Source organism: Paroedura picta, chromosome 11 (assembly GCF_049243985.1).
Source record: "Paroedura picta isolate Pp20150507F chromosome 11, Ppicta_v3.0, whole genome shotgun sequence".
In the NCBI taxonomy this organism is placed as follows: Eukaryota; Metazoa; Chordata; class Lepidosauria; order Squamata; family Gekkonidae; genus Paroedura; species Paroedura picta.
In genome coordinates, this window is record NC_135379.1 from 6,204,822 (window position 1) to 6,225,042 (window position 20,221).

General features: G+C 45.4%; 1 protein-coding gene and 1 long non-coding RNA gene across 6 annotated transcripts in view; one reads left to right on the forward strand and one right to left on the reverse strand.

The window, feature by feature from the left end:
* The window catches only part of DPP6 (dipeptidyl peptidase like 6), a 479,395-nt gene that overhangs the window by 309,809 nt on the left and 149,365 nt on the right, over positions 1-20,221 (forward strand). The window lies entirely within an intron of this gene.
* Positions 14,833-17,519, reverse strand: LOC143820217 (uncharacterized). The gene is made up of 3 exons (XR_013225272.1): positions 17,447-17,519; positions 15,314-15,361; positions 14,833-14,860 (listed from the first exon to the last, which is right to left on the reverse strand). It is a non-coding gene; the product is annotated as an uncharacterized LOC143820217 (long non-coding RNA).

Below are 20,221 nucleotides of genomic sequence, written 5' to 3' on the forward strand. Positions count from 1 at the left end.
AAGACCCCATCAGGAATCTTCTGGAATTTTAGTTGGGGGCATTTGTTGTACCAATAATGATTTAATGTTTTTTGCTGTTATGATTTTAGAGTGAATGATGTGGAAGGGTGGGCTAAAAATAAAATACTACTACTACTACTACTACTACTATTAGTAGTAGTAGTAGTAGTAGTAGTAGTAGTAGTAGTAGTAGTAGTAGTAGTAGTAGTAGTAGGCTAACAAAGGCTACACAAGATTAACAAAGGGGATACCAGATTTTGAAGAATTTGGGAGGTTCACAGTGACAGAGAATTTGTAAGGTGTTGGTTAAAACTTGAACTAGTTTAGCCATCTCCAACTGTAACATGAATTTCCTATTCGCCTTGTCAAATCCTGAAAATTATTTGACCCAGGTGGAGTTAATATTTATAGCAGGAGGGGGGAGAGAGAGAGAGAGATGCTTCTATTCACAATTTGTGCATCTACAATCTTATAGGAATATATTCAGAAGCAATCCAGTTTTCTTCCACTGTTGCCTTCTGCAAATGAGAGCAGCAGACCTCAATTTTCTGCAGTTCTGTGCTTCCCATCTGTATGTAGCATCAAGCCCCCGTGGAAACTGAAAGAACCTTTCTGTGGGTAGGTTTGGATGCATGAAATTATTCCAGATGCATTTGAAAAGGCAATTCAGGTGGGTAGCTGTGTTGGTCTGAAAAGACAGAAGGAGAGCTTGAGTCCAGTGGCCCCTTTGGTTTTCTTAAAACTTACCGTTAGTGATAAATTTAGTAACAGAATGCCTGTAAACCTATTGATTTCCTTCTTGGGGGGGAAAGTGGGCTTCTTGTTTCTATCATGGTAGGTCGTTATTGGAATGTAAAATATCAAAGGTTGAGTCTTACTGGACTAGCTTATTGAAAACCTTGAATGGATGTCATGGAACAGCTGAACAGACGTCATGGAACACAATGGGTTGGATACAGTGACTCCCTTCTTTTAACAAAACCCACGTGATACCTTAATTGATGATGATGTCATCCATTCAGTCATGTCCGACCCTCAGCGATTCTATAGGAAAGTTTCCACCACGCATCTCTGTCAATGACCGTTTCTTTTAGTTGGTTCATGGTCATCCCTGTGTCGGCTTTGATCGTGTCGAGCCAGCAGATCTTTTGGCAACCACGTTTCTTTTTCTGCTGACCATGCCGAGCATTAATGTTTTTTTTCTAGCAACTTTGATTGCACGATGTGTCCAAAGTAAGTGAGCTTTAACCTTAATATCTTCCCTTCTAATGACATAGTTGGTTTGGTCCCCTCTAAAACGATCTTGCTGGTAACTTTGGCTGTCCAGGGTATTCGCAGCGTTCGTCTCCAACACCATATATATAAGGTATAATACATACCTTTATATATAAGGTATAATATATACCTTAATTAGGACCAAACAAAACTGTGTACCAGTTGGGGTGTTCTCCAAAATAGCATGGAAGAGTTCTGGAGAACATGAAGGCTTGCACCAGGGGTAGTCAAACTGCGGCCCTCCAGATGTCCATGGACTACAATTCCCAGAAGCCCCTGCCAGCATTCGCTGGCAGGGGCTTCTGGGAATTGTAGTCCATGGACATCCGGAGGGCCGCAGTTTGACTACCCCTGGCTTGCACACTATATTATTTATTTTTGTTAGTCCTGTAGTAGATGTGCCCTGACTAGGCTGGGCTGATCTTGGCAGATCTTGGAAGCTAAGCAGGGTCAGCCCTGTCTAGCATTTGGGTGGGAGACCTCCAAGGAAAACCAGGGTCATGGTCCAGAGACAAGCAATGGCAAACCACCCTTGAGCCTTTTTTGCCTTGAAAACTCTGTGAGGTCACCATAAGACCGTTTATGCACTGGGAACTTCACTGCCCCAGCTCCCATGCAGGAACACAAATCAGGGCCGGATGAGGTGCACCAGGCCAAATGCTTCCCCGTGTGGGCGCAGGAAGAGGTGGGGCAACCTGCCACGACTAAAACTCCAGCCTGCAGCCTGGCATAAAACCTCCAGTGCATAAACGGTCTAAGTCAGCTGTGACTTGACATTACTTTTCACCACCAACAATTTTACTAGTTGCTTTTGTTTTTGGGTCCTTCTTTGGACCAACTTGGCTGCCTACGAATCTCTGTCTTTTCTGTCAATTCTCTAGCCTTACTTCTTGTCTAACAGAACTTAGACTCCTCACTTTGTGGAAGAAGTCAATGGATTTTTCCCGGTGGAAAGCTGCCTGGCAGAGAGATGCAGACTTTCTCTCCACAGCATATTTTCTGCTGCTGGGAAGAAATTTTGCCTTGGGTCAAACTGTTTGGGATTTTACAAAACTTGCTTTGTTGGGTATAGTTTGGCTCACTCACTCATTACTCTGTAAGCGTAATTTCCTCTGTAAGCCCTGCACCTGCTCTCTGCTTGTGGCACACTGCAGGCTGGATTGCACACCCGTGGTTGTTTGGTACACAAATGGTACTGCTGAGTGGTCACAGGCTGGGACGCATCAACTTTATCTTTTCCAGCTCTGTGTGTTCAATGGTCAATTAGTTACTTCCAGCAACTACGTATGAAAATTTAAACTCCAGCTGAGCCAGAATTATTGGTTCCTACTTCGTTATTGCTGTTTTTTTTTTTTTTGGTGTGTGTTGAGCTGTTCCCTTATAGCGTTCCCTGTTTTTCATCCAACTCTTGGACTTGGACAAAAAAGAATTGAGTTTTATGTATTCTGCATAGCTTTTCGACAAAATACTTTCCCTTGTTCAGAGTTTCGCCCTGAAAGTTGATTATTTAAAGGGTAAAAAAAACCCAGTGTGTCCCTAGTTTGAGTATCCGGATGTCCTAGTCTCCAGATAGGAAAGAAACATGCAAGTTTGGATTTCGTTCTTGGAGATGAGACTCCAACAGTCCTTTGTAGAGCAGTTATTGTTTGTTGCAATTCTTCACAGGCCTCATACTAAGAAACGTTTCTTTTAACTGTAACATTGACGGTTGGATTCTCCACGTTTGTTGGAATCCAGGGTAGGATATGACAGTCAGGTTTAATCACATGAGGAGGAAAGACAAGGTTTATCTCTGCTTTCATAGTTTTTGAATCCTGTGTCGCTGTGTTTATGAAAGATATTTAAAAGCCCACAGTGAAATCCCTTTGCTTTTTGGAATCTTGTTAACTTTGTTCAGTGCATAAAGTGAAACTAAAGCAGCTACAATCAATCTGTGACAAAATTGGCCAGGTCTAGACATGCCTCACCCTGACCTGGGTAGCCCAGGCCAGCCTGACATCATCAGATCTTGGGTGCTAAGCAAAGTCAACCCTGGCTAATATTTGGATGGGAGACCTCCAGGGAATACGTTGAAGGCAGGCAATGGCAAACCACCTCAGATTGTCTCTTGCATTCTCAACCAGGGTTTTGTGAAACCCTGGGGTTTCTTGGTGGCCCTGGAAGGTTTTCCCAACTGCATGGGAATTAATTTTTAATACATTTTTAAAAATTGCTAAACATTTATCAGGTGATATGACCATCTATGGTCACGTCAATCTACCTTCCCGTCCCAAAATAGCCAGTGATGGGCCTGGAGGGGGTGGGAAGGGGAGGGGCCCCGGGTGGGCATGTCCACAACTCTGCTTCCCAACCATATTCTGCAGAATCGCGACACTTATGGGGTTTCTCGAAGCCTGAGGAATGCTTCAGGGTTTTCTCAACGGTAAAAAAAGTTGAGAAAGGTTGCCATTAGTCAGCTGTCATTTGATGGCAGAGAGAAAGTGAGAGAGAGAGAGAGAGAGATGCCTCAGAATAAGGTGGTTGAATTAGCTTGTACCGCTTCTGCCTGCAGATGGGGAGAGTTGCGTTTGTGATGCTTCTCCAGTTAAAAACTTCCTGAAAATAATATATATTTTTTTAAAGAATATGGTTCTAGCCTTTGGCCTACAATATTAGTTTTCTCTTTCCAAGAAATAATTAGGGAAAATTGTAAAAAAAAGCCCTCCCGCAGTCTGGTCCATCCGCCCCTCCCTCCTCAACCCTCCACCTCCTCTTCACCATCTCAGTCTGCCACAGGTCACCTGAGGCGAAATTCAAAGGCTGCACCTGTTATGACAGACACCACACATTTAGCCAAGGTGTGTCAATATCATTGTGCTGTAAAACGTCATCCCAGTCAGAGCAAAGCAACCCAAGAGCTGTCCCAGAGATCAAAGTGGGGCAGGGGGAAATGAACTGCGGATTCAGGCTACGCAAATCCTTTCTTGAGTCTGGGGTCTCCGTGGAACTCCACAAGCTTGGGTTTCTTGACCCGCAGGGCTCGTGAGCCGCCGTGACTCTGCATCTCTGTTCTTGATGCGATTTGGGTGTTTAGGGATAAACATGATTTACTTAGGTGCTGTTTTCCAAGTCCAGCGACGGAGAAACAAGTAATTTTTGAGGTGGCTCTGAAAAAAAAGAATGCGCTTGCATAAAAGCAATTTGCCATTGTGCGGAGCAAGTAGGCGGACGGCTGTACAATCAAGGCATCTAAGTATGAATAATTTAGCTATTCTCCTGCTGAACATTTGTTTAAGCATCTGAACACATTTACAGGAGAACACCATTTTTTTCTCTCCATGCGGTGAGGAATTGTTATGTGCTTCAAACGGAGCTGCTGCTGCAGTGGAGATAAGCTTGCCGTTGAGTTGAATGGACTTGGCATTTCTAGAGGCATTAACATTTTCCGTAGCCGATATGCTCAGTATTCATATTGTTCCTCTGGCACTGCTGAGAGTCATTGGTAATGGGTAATTACCTAGACATGAAACTTTGTAGTAAGGAGGACAAGACTGGGCTTGTGTTTTGAGTAGGCAATTCTTAACCCTAACACCTGACTGTGTGTTTAACGGTAAAGGAAACGTTGAGAGAAATTGATTGGCAAGGCTGTTTTTAGAAGGGAGGGGCACCGTGGCGCGGTGGGAATTGAACAGTCTGGAAAGCATAAGAAATGGCCAGAGTTGCAATAAACCAATGGTTCTCAATCTGGGGGTCAGGACCTCTTTGGGGGTTGAACAACCCTTTCATGGGGGTCGTGGCAGGGCAAGCAGCTTGGCTGGGGGGGGGCACCATCCACACAACAGCCTTGTGGGGTAGAGCAGTCGAAAAGAGAGAGATCGGCATGGTGGGACAAGAGGCAGAACTGAACTGGGGGAAAAAAACAATTTATATACAACATCATGAACAATAGATCGTCACGCCATTGGTCAGTTTCAGTTTAATTTCTGTGAAAGAACCCTTGCATAAATTTATGGTTGGGGGTCACCCCCAACGTGAGGAACTGTATTAAAGGGTTGTGGCATTAGGAAGGTTGAGAACCACTGCAATAAACAAATGTTAAACTAATCACGAAAAAGCACCCTTTTTGCTATTGAAGATGTATTTTTGGTGCTGGGAAGGCCTGTCCCCAGGTAGGACCTGGGAATTCCCCAGAATTACAGCTCAGAGATCAGCTACCCTGGAAAAAATGGATGCTTCTGAGGGTGGACTTTGTGACATTGTGCCCCACTGAGGTCCCTGTTCCCCCCAGGGTCTAAACCAGGGGTAGTCAAACTGCGGCCCTCCAGATTCCATGGACTACAATTCCCAGAAGCTCCTGCCAGCATTCGCTGGCAGGGGCTTCTGGGAATTGTAGTCCATGGACATCTGGAGGGCCGCAGTTTGACTACCCCTGGTCTAAACCTAAAACTCCAGAAGTTTCCCAAGGTGGATCTAGCAATTCTTGTCCAACTTCTGGTTGAACTCCAGATCAAGTTTCAGGTTCTGGCACTTACCCATAAGGCCATTCACAATCCAGGCCACGCATATCTGAGAGACCACCTATACCCCCCAAAGAACTCTCTGTTCTTCAAATACCAACCAGTCAGTGATCCCTGGCCCCAAGAAAATATGTCTGGCCTCCGGTGGGTAATTTCTGTCCTGGTCCCCACCTGGTGGAATGAGCTTCCAGGGCACATCCAGGCCCTGAAGGAACTAGCACAATTCCACAGGGCCTGTAAGATGGAACTCTTCCGCCAGGTTTTTGGTTGAGGTCAGTGAATCAGATAACATCTACTGGACACCCCCTATCAAAGCCACCATCTAAGGGAGTTGAGTGATCTTACTATGGCCCTCCCCTACAAAATACCTCTAGAAAGTTGAGAGACTTGTGGGCAATTAATACCTGGAGAGAAGGAAGGACTCCCTGGAGAAGAGCCTAATGCTGGGAGCGATTGAGGGCAAAAGAAGAAGGGGACGACAGAGAATGAGGTGGCCGGATGGAGTCACTGAAGCAGTCGGTGCAAACTTAAATGGACTCCGGGGAATGGTAGAGGACAGGAAGGCCTGGAGGATCATTGTCCATGGGGTCGCGATGGGTCAGACACGACTTTGCACCTAACAACAACAATACCTGGAGGCTGCTATTGCTATATGCTATTATATCGCTATTTATGTTTTAGTACATTTTTATGCTGTTATTATGAATGTTATTATGTTGTTTTTAAAATTACTGTTAATTCAGTCTATTATGTACACCGCCCTGAGCCAAACTGGGAGGGAAGTATAGAAATTTAATTAATAACAAAAACAACCATCTGATCAATGCTGACCCTGCTGCACAATTTAATTTTAGTTTAAGTCTTATTTTATTGCATGTTTTAATTAATGTCATTATATTTCTGTGTTGTACACCACCCTGAGTCAGTCTTCTGGGAGGACAGTATAGAAATAAAATTAACAACAACAACAAATACAAGAACAACAACCAGTCTCTGCTTGTGGCCAGTGAGGATCTGGTTGCCCTAATTGGTGTGCAAGAGAGTTGTCCCTTATTTGCAGTTTGACAAGGAAAAAGGAGGTGACATAAAAGTTGCCTTGTACAGCTGTGGAAGATGTGAAGGTGGGTGCTTTCTAGGTAGAAGATGTAACATCAAAATGTATGCTTTATCCTGCCCTCAAAGAATAGTTTCAAGTCTCAAGTAATCTTTGCACAGCAGCCGGTCTGCCAAAAAAAAAGGAAAGAAATTCTCTGTTTCTCTGAATTTTATAGAGAATATACTGAGAAATATTCTAAATATTCATTTAGTTCAGAGTGACGGCTGTCCTTCCTTCCTCTGTGCATTGCAGGAAGCATTGAGCATACCATCTGTCAGTTTGTTTGTTATTTATGATCTTCTCAGTGAAACCCTCACCATGAGCTTCTGAGGAACCAGAGAGTTCACCAGAACACCTTTTTAAACTGGCCCCAAACTCATTAGGAGAAGAAGAAGAGAAGAAGAAGAGTTGGTTCTTATATGCTGCTTTTCTCTACCCAAATGAGTCTCAAAGCAGCTTCCATTCACCTTCCCATTCCTCTCCCCACAACAGATACCCTGTGGGGTGGGCTGATATCACTGCCCGGTCAGAACAGCTTTATCAGTGCTGTGCTGAGCCCAAGGTCACCCAGCTGGCTGCATGTGGGGGAGCGCAGAATCGAACCTGGCATGCCAGATTAGAAGTCCACACTCCTAACCACTACACCAAGATGGCTATTGCAGTTTTAATTATTTGTGGTTGTTTTAATTAATCAGTTGTATCTAGCAAGTCCTTTCTCCTCAGTGACGAGCCCAGCTCAGTTGAAACAAGCTTGGTATCGTGTTTAAGAGCTGCGGCTTCTAATCTGGCAAGCTGGGTTTAATTCCCGATTTCTCCACATGCAGCCAGCTGGATGACCTTGGGCTAGTCACAGTCCTGATAGATCTTTTTTAACAGAGCAGTAACATCAGAGCTCTTTCAGCCCCACCTGCCTCACCTGTCTGTTGTGGGGAGAGGAAGGGAAGGTGATTGTCAGCCGCTTTGAGACTCCTTCGGGTAGCGATTTGCACTTAACAGAGGAGGACTGGAGGAATCCAGCTAAACAGCTCTTTGGATTGATGTTGGCCAATTTGGGGAAAGTTAATTAGGAAAAAAAAGAGATAGAAACACTCTGAAGAATTTTAGTGCTCCAGGGTGCAATATATTTCACCTTCGGGACTAAGTGGAACAAGGATTGGTGGTTTTGTAATGCAAACCATCCTTATGTAGTCAGTCTCTGTTTTGCAGCTGGGAAATTAAAACTGAGAATGAGCTTTCCTAAGACTACCCATGGCTAAGAGAGGACTTAAACTGAATACTCAGTGAAAATCTCTAGATTTAAATGGCACCCTCTAGTCAGTATGATTTGCCCTGGAATAACCAAGAGAGAGGGAGAGGAGTATTTTTTCCACAGGAACGAAGCCAAGTTAATGAAGGGACCACTACCCGTGAGGTTTACCTTCTGTCCCACATTCACACAAGTTAAACACATTTTGCACAGCGACGGGACAAAAACAATTTGTGTCTACTCCAAGGGAGATGAATTCTCCCTCCAAACCACTTTCATCTCTCTTAAACCTGCTATCTATTTCCAACCAAAGATTTGTTCAAACTATCAAATGCAAAGTACTGTAAACAACAAGGTACCAGAACTGATTTCTAAAACTCATGGATTTCAGCAGTACCTAAGAAGTCTAATTTTTAAAAAAGAAAAAGAAATTGACAGAGATTGGAATAAGAACAGTTATTAAGGCATAACAATCTATTCTCATTATGAAGTTTTAAAAACACCTGGACATTCCACCTGGGATTGTAAATCTGTTTACATTTTATGTTTTCTTAGGTCTGCCTAATGCCCTTCTTTCATTTTTACTTGTTTTCCTTAAGTCCTTAAATACCAGAAGAGCTATGAAAATACTGGGGGAGGGGAGAGTTTTATATAAAGCAATAATGACAGTGGTTTAAACTCAACAAGTTTCGAAATAATTCCTCATTCTGTTCCGCTCGTGGCTTTAAATATTCCACTGCACGTTGTTGTACTGCGATGGTCCAGTGGACTCCACTGAGTATGTACTTAGTATTGTGACAACATGCTCGATTGCTGGTTTCTTTGAGATGTCCAAAATAACCCTCCCCTTTCCTGAGCAGATTCTGTCTCCCTACCTATGAATGAAATGGAGCCAATTGACCCACCAGCAAAGTAGCCTCTTTTTCTATCAATTTGTCGCCCATTCAGGTTTTCTCCTGATGGGGGAAGAATCCTCTTTGATCATCAAAAAGCCTCCATTGGGAATTATGGGAAATTATAGGCTGAAATCGGTGAGATTGAGTAGAAAAGAAAAGATGGCTGGATGCAACTCAGTAGGTCTGGAGAGCTTCTTATGGAACTTTTGTAGCCAGCCTCTGAATCCCAGAACCAGAAGGCAACATCCGGGGAAGGTCTCAGCCTCTATGACCTGTTGTTGGACCTCCACAGTAGCTGGTTGGCCATTGCATGAGGCAGGATGCTGGACTGGATAGATCAGGGGTAGTCAAACTGCGGCCCTCCAGATGTCCATGGACTACAATTCCCAGGAGCCCCTGCCAGCATTCGCTGGCAGGGGCTCCTGGGAATTGTAGTCCATGGACATCTGGAGGGCCGCAGTTTTGACTACCCCTGGGATAGATAGACCACTGGTCTGATCCAGCAGGTCTCTTCTTATGATCTTATCAAGGGAAAGCTTCAGTCTCTGTGCCCTGCTGTTGGCCCTTCAGGGAAGCTGATTGGCCACTGTGTGGGACAGGATGCTGGATTAGATTGACCACTGGTCTGACCAATCAGGGTTCCACTGATGTTCCTACGCAGTTTGACTCAGCAGTGGTGTACCGGACATGGGTCCAGTTCCAAGGCCTGCAGTTAACAAAAATGTTAAACTCATTCCCTAAAAGGGAGTTCCTCAGCAAGTGAAATTGTCACCAACAAAATGTGGTCTCTGGAGTCCTTGAAATATTTTGCAGAAGGAAGTTGAGCTTGGGGTTGAGCCTGTCTGTTGTACTGATGGATTATACCCCGTGTAGTAAGCACTCAGCCCTTCGCAAGGTTCACGGCATCTTCGCCCTGCAGTATCTAATTTATGTAGAAATGTCGATAAATTATTTAGAACTGTGTTCTTGCTGGCATCAGCAGTTCTGGAGCGACTTTGAAAATCATTGGAAAATTGGCAGATTTTCAGCAGTTCTTGAGAGGTCCTTGCCATTAAGTGTTCCAAGAGTGAAAGGAGATAGCCCATCTTTGCTTCTTCCCAGCATAACGCTGGCAATGTCTGATAAATCAACAGTGATTCAGACATAAGGAGGAAATCTCCACATCCTTATTAATATTGTTACAAGCGATAAGAAGCTGCAAGGGGCAACACTGCTGAGTTTGTCTTTCTGTGGGTGAGAGAACAGCGGAGCTTACAATGCCTTTACAATAATCCTTGCTTTACATACAAATAAACAAGGTGAGCCCAGGTGAGAGCCAAGGAGAGATGCTTCTGCAAGGTAGGGCACTTGCTACCCCCACTAAGCTGCGACTGACTCATGGTAACCCCAGCAAAGGGGCTCAGGACAAAAGAGAATTAGAGGTGGTTTTACATTGCTTTCCTCTGCAGAGTCTTCCTTGGTGGCCTCCCATCCAAGTACTGCCCCTGCTTTGGAATTTGAAATAGTCTGAATTCCCCCCCCCCCTGCACATGCCTCTCCCCACTCTGCCTCCATTTCCTGAGGAAGTGGGGGAAGGAATTTAAAACGTGCGCCTAGCTGCTGATGTGTCATGATCAGGTGCTTGGTGGGCCATTTAAATGCCTCCTGCCACAGCCTTCTCTGGCACTGAAGGACGTTCTCTGCAGCCAGAGAAGGGGGGGGAGGGAAGCATTTAAAGGAGTGGAGATCCGCATCTGGGTGTGTGCGCCAGCTGATGCACCGGCGCCTGCACCTCCCCTCCCCCCCCACGGAGTGGCGCTAGCTGCGTCGGCCTGGAACGGCCGATTTGGACACCCCTGAACACAACCCTAGTTGAGACCAGGCATAACCAACAATATCTGCAGGGCCGCTACTCCCTCCCTCCCAGAAATCCATCATTGCACTCTGCTCCTGGACCTGTTTGCTGTGCTTGCACTGTTACTATTGTTACAGTTATCAATTAGTAGTGTTAAATGTTATGGTTATTTAGATGTTATGGATTGTTTCTTGTATTGTTTATATGTTTTATGTAAATCGTCCTGAGCCTCCGGGGAAAGCGGTGAATGAATGAATGAATGAATGAATGAATGAATGAATGAATGAATGAATGAATGAATGAATGAATTTTCTTGGATGCTTTAGGATGCTTTGGGCTGACCCTGCGTTCAGCAGGGGGTTGGACTAGACGGCCTGTATGGCCCCTTCCAACTCTAGGATTCTATGATTCTATGATTCTATGATTCTATGATTCTAAGTCTACTCAGTAGGACTTGTTCCCAGAAAGGCACCCTTTAGGATTATACCGAGAGTCGCATCATTAACACCCAGCCTTTGAACCTGGCCTTTAATGACATACTTTTATTCTAATGAACAAGGAATTCTGTGCGGTGCATGATACCGCAAAGGAATGTGTTGCCAGACATTTTGTTTTGCTACTTCCTGTCCTGAAATCTGCTGAAATGGTTGTGTAAGTTTATTTGTAGCCGGGATCCATTTATATAAGGCAACTCTGATTAATTTCTGCAAAGCCTAATTGAATTTTATAAAAAGGATTAAATCTTTTAAGCTCTGAAGTGTAACTTGGTAACGATTAGGACAGGCTAGATTAACGTAATTTGCCCTAAATCTTGACTAAATGGCAGTGCAAAACATTTTCTAATGGCATCATTTTGCATGCATCTCCCCTCTTTCTCGCTTGGTAATTATTACTATTATTATTTTTCTTCTATTAGTATGGCAGTGGCACATGTTTTGAAAATGTACAGTTTGAAAACAGTGTCTATCTGCCTTGTGTAAAGCAGCCACAATAGATGCTTCTTTATACATGCGCTGACCCCTCTTTTAAAACCCTTTCAGGGCAACCTTGTGGTTCAGAGGCACTGAATCACAAAGCCTGAAGGGAACATCAGGGGAAGGTCTCAGCCTCCATTGTTGACCTTTCAGCTGAACTTACTGGCCACTGTGAGAGAGTGGATGTTGGGCTAGATGGTCTAATCCAGCAGCGCTGTACTTATGTTCTTAACCTTGACCACCAATAAAAGTAAGTGCAAGCAGACCACCTACCAACAGTTCTAGTTCAGCCTTTCTCAACTTCTTTACCATTGATAAGCCCCTGAAACAGTCTTCAGGCTTCAAGAAACCCCAGACGTGGCACAATCAGAAGTACACGCGCACCCAGGGCCCCTCCCCTCCCCACCTGGCCATTTGCAGGGACAGGCCACTTGCAGGCTGCTGAGAGATCCAAGAGAATTAGCAGTCAAGTTTCTCTGTACTAATACCAACTGATGGGCCCTGGCCCCAAGGAGATACGTCTAGCCTCAACCAGGGCCAGGACATTTTCCGTCCTGACCCCCATGTGGTGGAAGGAGCTCCTGGAACACATCCGGGCCCTCCTGGAACAAGCACAGTTCCGCAGAGCCTGCAAGATGGAGCTCTTCCGCCAAGCTTTTGGTTTGGGCCAGTGAAGTAATAACATCTACTGGTCCCTCCCTATTAAAAAGACTCCTGCAGATCACACTCTAGCTCTGGAAGACAAGAACATATATTAAGAATGTTTTCAAAGCCAGATGCTGTATAAACTTTTACATGTATCTATTTCAGATTGTGAATTAATTTAACAAATTGTTTAATTATTATTACAAATGTTGGTAATATGATGTATACTGCCCTGAGCTGATTCGCTGGGAAGGGTGGTATACAAGTTAGGTAAAGGTAAAGGTATCCCCTGTGCAAGCACCGGGTCATGTCTGACCCTTGGGGTGACGCCCTCTAGCGTTTTCATGGCAGACTCAATACGGGGTGGTTTGCCAGTGCCTTCCCCAGTCATTACCATTTACTCATTCTACCAACCTCGGAAGGATGGAAGGCTGAGTCGACCTTGAGCCGGCTGCTGAGATCGAACTCCCAGCCTCATGGGCAAAGCTTTCAGACGGCTGCCTTACCACTCTGCGCCACAAGAGGCTCAGTTAAAAAATAAATAAAATATGATTTTGACTAGGGCAGCCAAGCAGTCTTATCCCATAACCAGTCCTAAACCCAGGTTCATGAAGGGGGATAGTTTGTGGCAACAAAGACTTCCTGCAAATAGGCTACCACTGGTCTACATAAGTATCTGGTGGGCTGACTTATGGTGATTCTTCTTGGAGTTTTCAAGGCAAGAGACATCCAGGGACTGTTTACCATTGTCTGCATCTGTGTGGCAACCCTGGACCTTCCACTCCAGTGCTAACCAAGGCCAACCCAATCTAGCTTCCAAGCTCTGGCTAACCTGGGCTGTCCATGTTCAAGGCATATACCAGCCTACAGTTTGCCAAATCAGATTGCAGGAAGTCCTGTAATGAAACTGGGCAAGCCCTTGTCTCAATAAGGCATTTATCACTATTATAAGCAAACTGATTTGACTGTCGTGGCTATCATTGACCAGCCATGAGGGACAAGGATCAAATGCGTAAGCGGTTGCCCACAACTCTCCAAGCACCTTGTCAACTTCTTCAGGTATAAATAATGGGACATCATCCAAGCAGCTGCAACCAGGGAAACCAAGAAGTCGTTCAAATCAGTGTTTCAAATGTGTTAAATGGGCAGCCAGACTATTCCACGTGAACCCTCAGGTGTTATGAAAAAGGACAGAAATATGGAGATTTAGATAGCAGGACGAAATGCTTAAGCACTAACAAAGGCATTAGGAAAGAGAAAACGTCATTTCACTCCAAAAAAATGGTTGTTTTTTTCTTTCCAGAAATGCTTGTATCTTTAGGATAAGGCGAAACCTGTTTTTGATTTTTTAAAAGTATCTTGTTGGACATTTGCGATGTAGGGTAGATGAGATAATCAATCATACCATCGCAAGGGTAGGCTGTTAATATTAAGATTAATTATCCGCTGATTGATAAGTCATTATAGCATAGGCTGCAGTGCCGAACTTTAATTTTCCCCCTCTTGTAACAAGATGAAGGGTTTTGGTATAGCTGTTTTAACTATTTATAACTACTCATTAAAACGTTGCCAAAGCCGGGCGAGCCAAGGATATTACAAGTTCACTCACTTGCCCTGTTCCAGCTAGTGGTGGATGGAGCATCTCCCCTCCAGCCCATGTCAGTAGTTCAAGGGACGTGAAAAACACACTGAACAGCCTCTAGGCCAGTGCTTCCTAACCTGTGGGTTGGGACCCCGAAGAGGGTTGTGAAGCTTCTGCCAGGGGGTTGTGAGCCAACCCACCGTAATGGCTCCCCTGCCCTTTTTTCTTTTCTTTTCTTTTTTATTATGAAGGAATAGAGAAATAATATGAAGAAAATATAGGAAAGAAGAAAGGAAGAGCTGCCTGACAAAACTGAATATATCATAGATGATTGTATATTACCAAATATAAAAGACAGATTAATATTTCTCCCCACCATCCCCTTCATTACATTGAAAAGATTTTAGACTGTGGCTGCTTGTTTATTGATCTGTCTGTCTTTCTGTCTATCATCTATCACATTTGTTGCAATAGAGAGTTTGCCTTTTTCACTGCTGCAGCAAAAAACCCCAAATGAGCTAAGCCAACAAAACTGCAATACTATCCTCATGCTATCATTCTGCGAAATGATAGAAGTACAGCTGCCAAGGTCTCCTGGATTGGTGGAAGATCTTCTACAGGGAGCTGTCTTCCCCTTTGATCACACAGTGGGGGAGTCACTGGTGAGATGATGACATCACTTCCAACGTAACATGGAAGTGACATCACCAGGTTGTGCAACACAGAAGCATTCTTTCCAAACTGTGGTGAAAACAATGGCGTTTGGGGCAAAGGTTATGCCACCACCCCGTGTAGTAATGTCACGTTGATGTTAACCTGGAAGTATTGAAACAGGTCAAAATTAATAAAGCACCTGGCCCTGACGGGTTCCCAATACTTTCTTACAAAATTTGTAAAGAAGAATTAATAGGACTATAAACAAAAACCTGGGAGTGATGTCACTGCATTGAGAGCAATGACAGAACACCTCCAGAGCCCCTTCTCCCTTGCACCAGAGGTTTCCCGCTGCAGAGTTTGGAAAAAGGAAGTGGGTAAAGTGGATCTGCTGGTGGGCAACACCGGTTCCGAAGGCGTCTGGGTCTGATCTGATGGATTCTATTGCACCCATTTTAGGCTAACTGGATAATCACTGTCCATAGGGTTAAAATCTCTACAGGGATGGTGAAACTGGTTTTGTCATCATTCAACAACCTTAAAACAACCACCACCACCAGAAACAGCCCCTTGCAACCCTCCAAGCGCTGTGCTTTGTTCTCGGAGAATACTTACCGTAGCGTTATTCTGGCGTTCCCTCAGAGCTCATCTACATAATCCTTCCTGAAATTATAACAAGAGAATCATCGTTTATACCTGATTTATTTTAAGGGATTAAAAAAGTAGTAAAATTCAATTCCGTATCGATTCTGGAAACTCGATGCAATAAAGGTTTATGAGATGTTAATATGCTAGTTATGGGTTTTTTTTTAAAAGACCCTTTAATTTGTGTTCCTCAGTGAGCTCCATGTTTAAAAGTACACCCTCTGTTTTTAGATGCTGTGTTAAAGCATAGCGATCCGGTAAGAAGGTGCTTACAGGGCCACAGAATTAACACTCTACTTAAGCTCAATGGAGGAGGAGGAGAACCAGGTGCTTCAAGTATTGACTCCCTGCATCTGAATGGGGGCTTCTGAGAGAAACAACTCTATATCACTGTAATGTCCTCTGAGGCAATTGAAGTCCAAACATGCATGTATTTCTCTTGCAAGTATTTCTCTTCTCTGTCTAGATCAGGCTTTCTCAATGAGGGTTTTGTGAAGCCCTGGGGTTCCTTGATGATCCTGGAAGGGTTTCCCAAAGGATTGGGAGTTAATTAATTTTTAGTATCTTTTTAAAAAATGTTAAACATTTATTGGGATGGTCATGTCATCCTGGCCTCCATCCCCAAATGGCCAGTGATGGGCCTGGAGGGGATGGGAAGGGTTGGGGCCCCAGGTGACCGTGTCCACAGCTCTGCTTCCCAACCATATTCTGCATGATTGGGGTTTCTTGAAGCCTGGGGAATGTTTCAGGGGTTTCTCAAGGGTATAAAAGTTGAGAAAGGCTGATCTAGATCTTTGCAGGGTTCAGGTAATGATAGATGGAGAAGAAGGAAAGGTGGTGGCGTGGAGGAAACTTTGGGAATTTCGAGTGGACGCCATAACAAAATGGCTGCCATAGGGGTGGAACAATCACAGAACACTGGGAGGATCCATTCTACGTTTCTTCCAGTGATGGAGACATCTGTTTCCAAATCTGCACTCTCTGAAGAAAGAATATTGATGCTTTCCATGCTCTTCTGAAGCAGTTCCTTCTGCAACAGCAGAGGAAAACCAGGGTTGTCCGGCTTTTTTAAGGGAGAAGCAAATGGGTGCACACATTGGCAGTCAGCATGGTACCCGTGCCTAAAACATGAACTTTCCACATTGAAAAGCATTTTTGTTTCAGTTGACGAAGGGACATGACTCTAGTTAATGGAGGAGGGGTCACTCACACAGGCAAGTCTCCCTGTGATGCTAGTCAATGTGAGACAGATGTTCATGTATGAATTGAGCACAGGGCAGAAGGATGCATCTCCATATTTCAGCGGTGCAAAGCTTTTCCCTTTGGAAAGCATTGCCAGGCAGCATAAGAAGTTGTAGGGGTGGCCAAACGGTGGCTCTCCAGATGTTTATGGACTACAATTACCACGAGCCCCTGCCAGCATAGTTCTGGCACCCAGAACAACTCAGAACAACAGAACCCTCCTAAGCAATTATGATTTCCTCTCACAGAGCCTGGGAAAGGTAGCTTTCAAAATGGCTACCCTTCCGGTGCTGATAAGCAGTTGGGCAGCACTTCGGGATTGTCTGCATACCCCGAGGCAATTAACAAGAGGAGAGCGAATGGACAGCTCCAGCCTAAAATGTCAGCCCTCCTGTCCCCTTCCAGGCAGCAGATCATGGATGAGGCGAAGCTGAAGCCTGATGTGAACCAGACAGGAGCAGACAGAAGGTGGCGGAACTGTCCGTACCATTTTAGTGATACATCCCCTTGGAAAGCCAGCTTGGTGTAGCGATTAAGAGTGGCGGTTTCTAATCTGGCAAGCTAGGTTTGATTCCCCGCTCTTCCACATGCAGCCAGCCATCTTGGGCTTGTCACAGGCCTGATAGTGCTGTTCCAACTGAGCAGTCCTGTCAGAGCTCTCTCAGCCTCACCTCCCTCACAGGATGTCTGTTGTGGGGAGAGGGAAGTTGATTGAAAGCCCCTTTGAGACTCCTTTGGGCAGTGGAAAGCAGGGTATAGAAACCCAACTCTGCCTCCTGCCCCTTCCCTTAGCTTTGCAGGGCTTGATTAGAACTGCTTTTCTCATTTGCAGGGAGGTTTCTTTTTTGTTAAGGGACCCACCTGTCGGCAGCCTGAAACAGTCTTCTTATCCACCGTGCTAGCTCAGGATTCCAACGCCTCCGCCTGCCGCCTGCGAAAGCCAGAGCTAGAGGGCAATTAAAGAGTTCCCTCATCCAGCGAGGAGCTCTGCAGTTCCAAAGCCCCGAAGACACTTTCCCTCTGTGACAGGCGTTTTTAAATAATTGATGGCAAAGGTATTAAGCTGAAACCAAATACGATAGTTGTTCATGCAGCACACACAAAAAAGGAAGCTAATAAAATATACAAGGGCTGGCTCTACCTCAGGCGAGATAATGGGAAGGGAGCAGTAATACCCGGTTAGTATTCTTTGAGTGGAGTTCATATGTTCCACCCTCTCTTGCCAAAGCTACTGGGAAAGCTCTGATTGTCTACTGGAGAGGCCAGTGATTAAGAGGAACTGCTGGCCGACATTATTCGAAGCGGTGCCTTTACTTCTCTAGTGAGGCTTTTCCCCTGGATGGGCTGCCGCAGAGCACACGGGCAAGGACCAGGCCTGTTTCTGAGAACGGATACCTTTCAGTCCATCCTTTTGTGTTCCCAAAAGGGCCTTTTAATGCCAGATAGCTTTGGAGCACGTCCCTGAATATCACTCGGTGGTTTCTGAGGACGACGGCCCTTTCTCTCATGCATTTAATTGTGAACGGGAGAGACTGACCATCCTTTATCCTGATGGCAGATGACAGTGACCGTAGATTATCCCTGAATTCTCCACCCGTCCTTTTTATCAGTGGGGACTGGTCAACACTTGACAATTTTACTGAGGCCCGGGGGGGGTAGTCTTTTGCCGAGGGACAGCACTGAGCCCCTGCTCCGCTTTCCTGCTGTCGCCCCTGACTTTCCGCCACCCACTGGGGGGTGCTGCCAGCAGCAGCTGTGCAGTGGCACACCGAGGGGGAGCCCCAGTCATGGCGGCCGCCGGAGAGCACCAAAGGTGAGCCGGCGGCAGAGTGGCAGGGCAGCCCCCGAGGCAGCAGCCAGGGAGTAGGATGAGGAGGATCCACAGCCTGGTACCAACTGATCCACGGACCAGAACTGGTCCCCAGGCCGGGGTTTGGGGACAGCTGAACTAATCCAACCCCCTGCACAATGCAGGAACTCACCACTACCTGCCTATCCACAGTGACCCTGATTTCATGCCCCATCCCCCACCAAAAATCTCCAGAGGAAATTCACCTCCCGTTCCGCAGCAGTGATCTTGCCTGTAGACTCCCTGTTGGCAGTTGTTTGACCGTTCTGTGAGCAGAAGTCTAGGCTTGATGACCTTTTGGGACTCGATAGGCCTTTGGTCTGATCCAGCATGCCTCTTCTTATGAAATCCATGTGGTCATTCTGGGACAAGGCATGCAGAAGTGGCTCATCAGGAAATCCTGGTGCATGTGCCCTTCTCATAGGTTCCATGGCAGCTCTTCCACAGAGACTCAAGGGTTTCCACAGTGTAGGAAGTAAATATGAATGAAAAGCACTTCAGAAAGGAATCCTTGGGTCCCTTTCAACTTAATAATTCTGTCAAGACCAGCCTTCAAAGAAGAACTGAAAAGCGAAACCCAGAGGAAGGAGCTGTCACTGCTGGCCAAGTCTGAATAATAGCCTTATCATGACAGCAGTGTGCTCTCAGCATGAACCAGGCACCTGATCTTTAGGGTCTTTTTCTTCTGTTTACAGCAGTAGCCTTAATATTGATGACGGCTGCAGCCTGGGTCTTGGGTGAAGAATTTTTCCTTTCCCCAGGGGGTGGCTCCTTCCCCACCTTGGATGCAGCGTGTGATTCTAGATTGCAAAGATGGATTGCGATTAACCACAGGTGATGTCTCCGTAACAAATACAAGGGAGAGCTTTGATCTGAGTCTCTGGCTTCCACATCCGCACGCAGCATGTGGTGCGTCTCTCTGCTGTCATTCTACTGTGCAAATGCAGCGCATAACGTGAAGGCTTGCAAAGACCTTGGAAGGTCGATTGTTTTCCAGTTGGCATCTTCAAGTTGCAAAGGGTCATTGCTTTGCGGCAGAAGGATTGTGTGCAGCTCAGGAAACCTGTGTCTGGATGCCCGGCACCTGCAGGATTATGGTCCTGGACCTCAAAGGAGGAATGCCACCCTGTATTTCTTACAAGAGGATACCGTTTCGGAAATTAGAAATAGCAAGGTGGTCAGCCTGAATTTACTGCCAGAGTGCTGTTTGTTTGTTTTTTACACCCATGAGGAAGCCACTGCAAATTCCAATCAAAATAATGAAACGTAGTTTAAACAACTTTGGAAAGCACACTTTAAAAAAAAAGAAAAATACACTTTCCTTGGTGGGGGGTGGGGGGTGGGGGGTTGTGGCTGAAATCTTCATGATGGAAAGGAAATCATTTAAGAAGAAAAGCCGTATATCACTATCCCATCTAATTAAAGGTGTCTCCAAAAGAAAATGTATCACCTATGGAGCTAAAGGAAGGCTTGTTCCGCACACGTGGGATAATGCAAATTCAGAGTTCTTTTGCAGCTGGATTTTCCTGTGTGAAAGCCCACTGTGGAAGTGGGTTATGCAATGTGTGCGGAGGGAGCCTAGGGATGAGTATCTGAACCTTCTTCCTGATTCTCCACTCCACTCCTCCACACGAAGCCTGTGCTGTGACCTTTGGCTAGACACAGTTCTCTCAACCCCCCCCCCCCAGCCCCACTTGCCTCATGAGAGAAAGACCTGAGCAAGATAGAACATTATGGAGGTCATGAATTCATAGGGTCACCATAAGGCAGAAGTGACTTGATGGCAT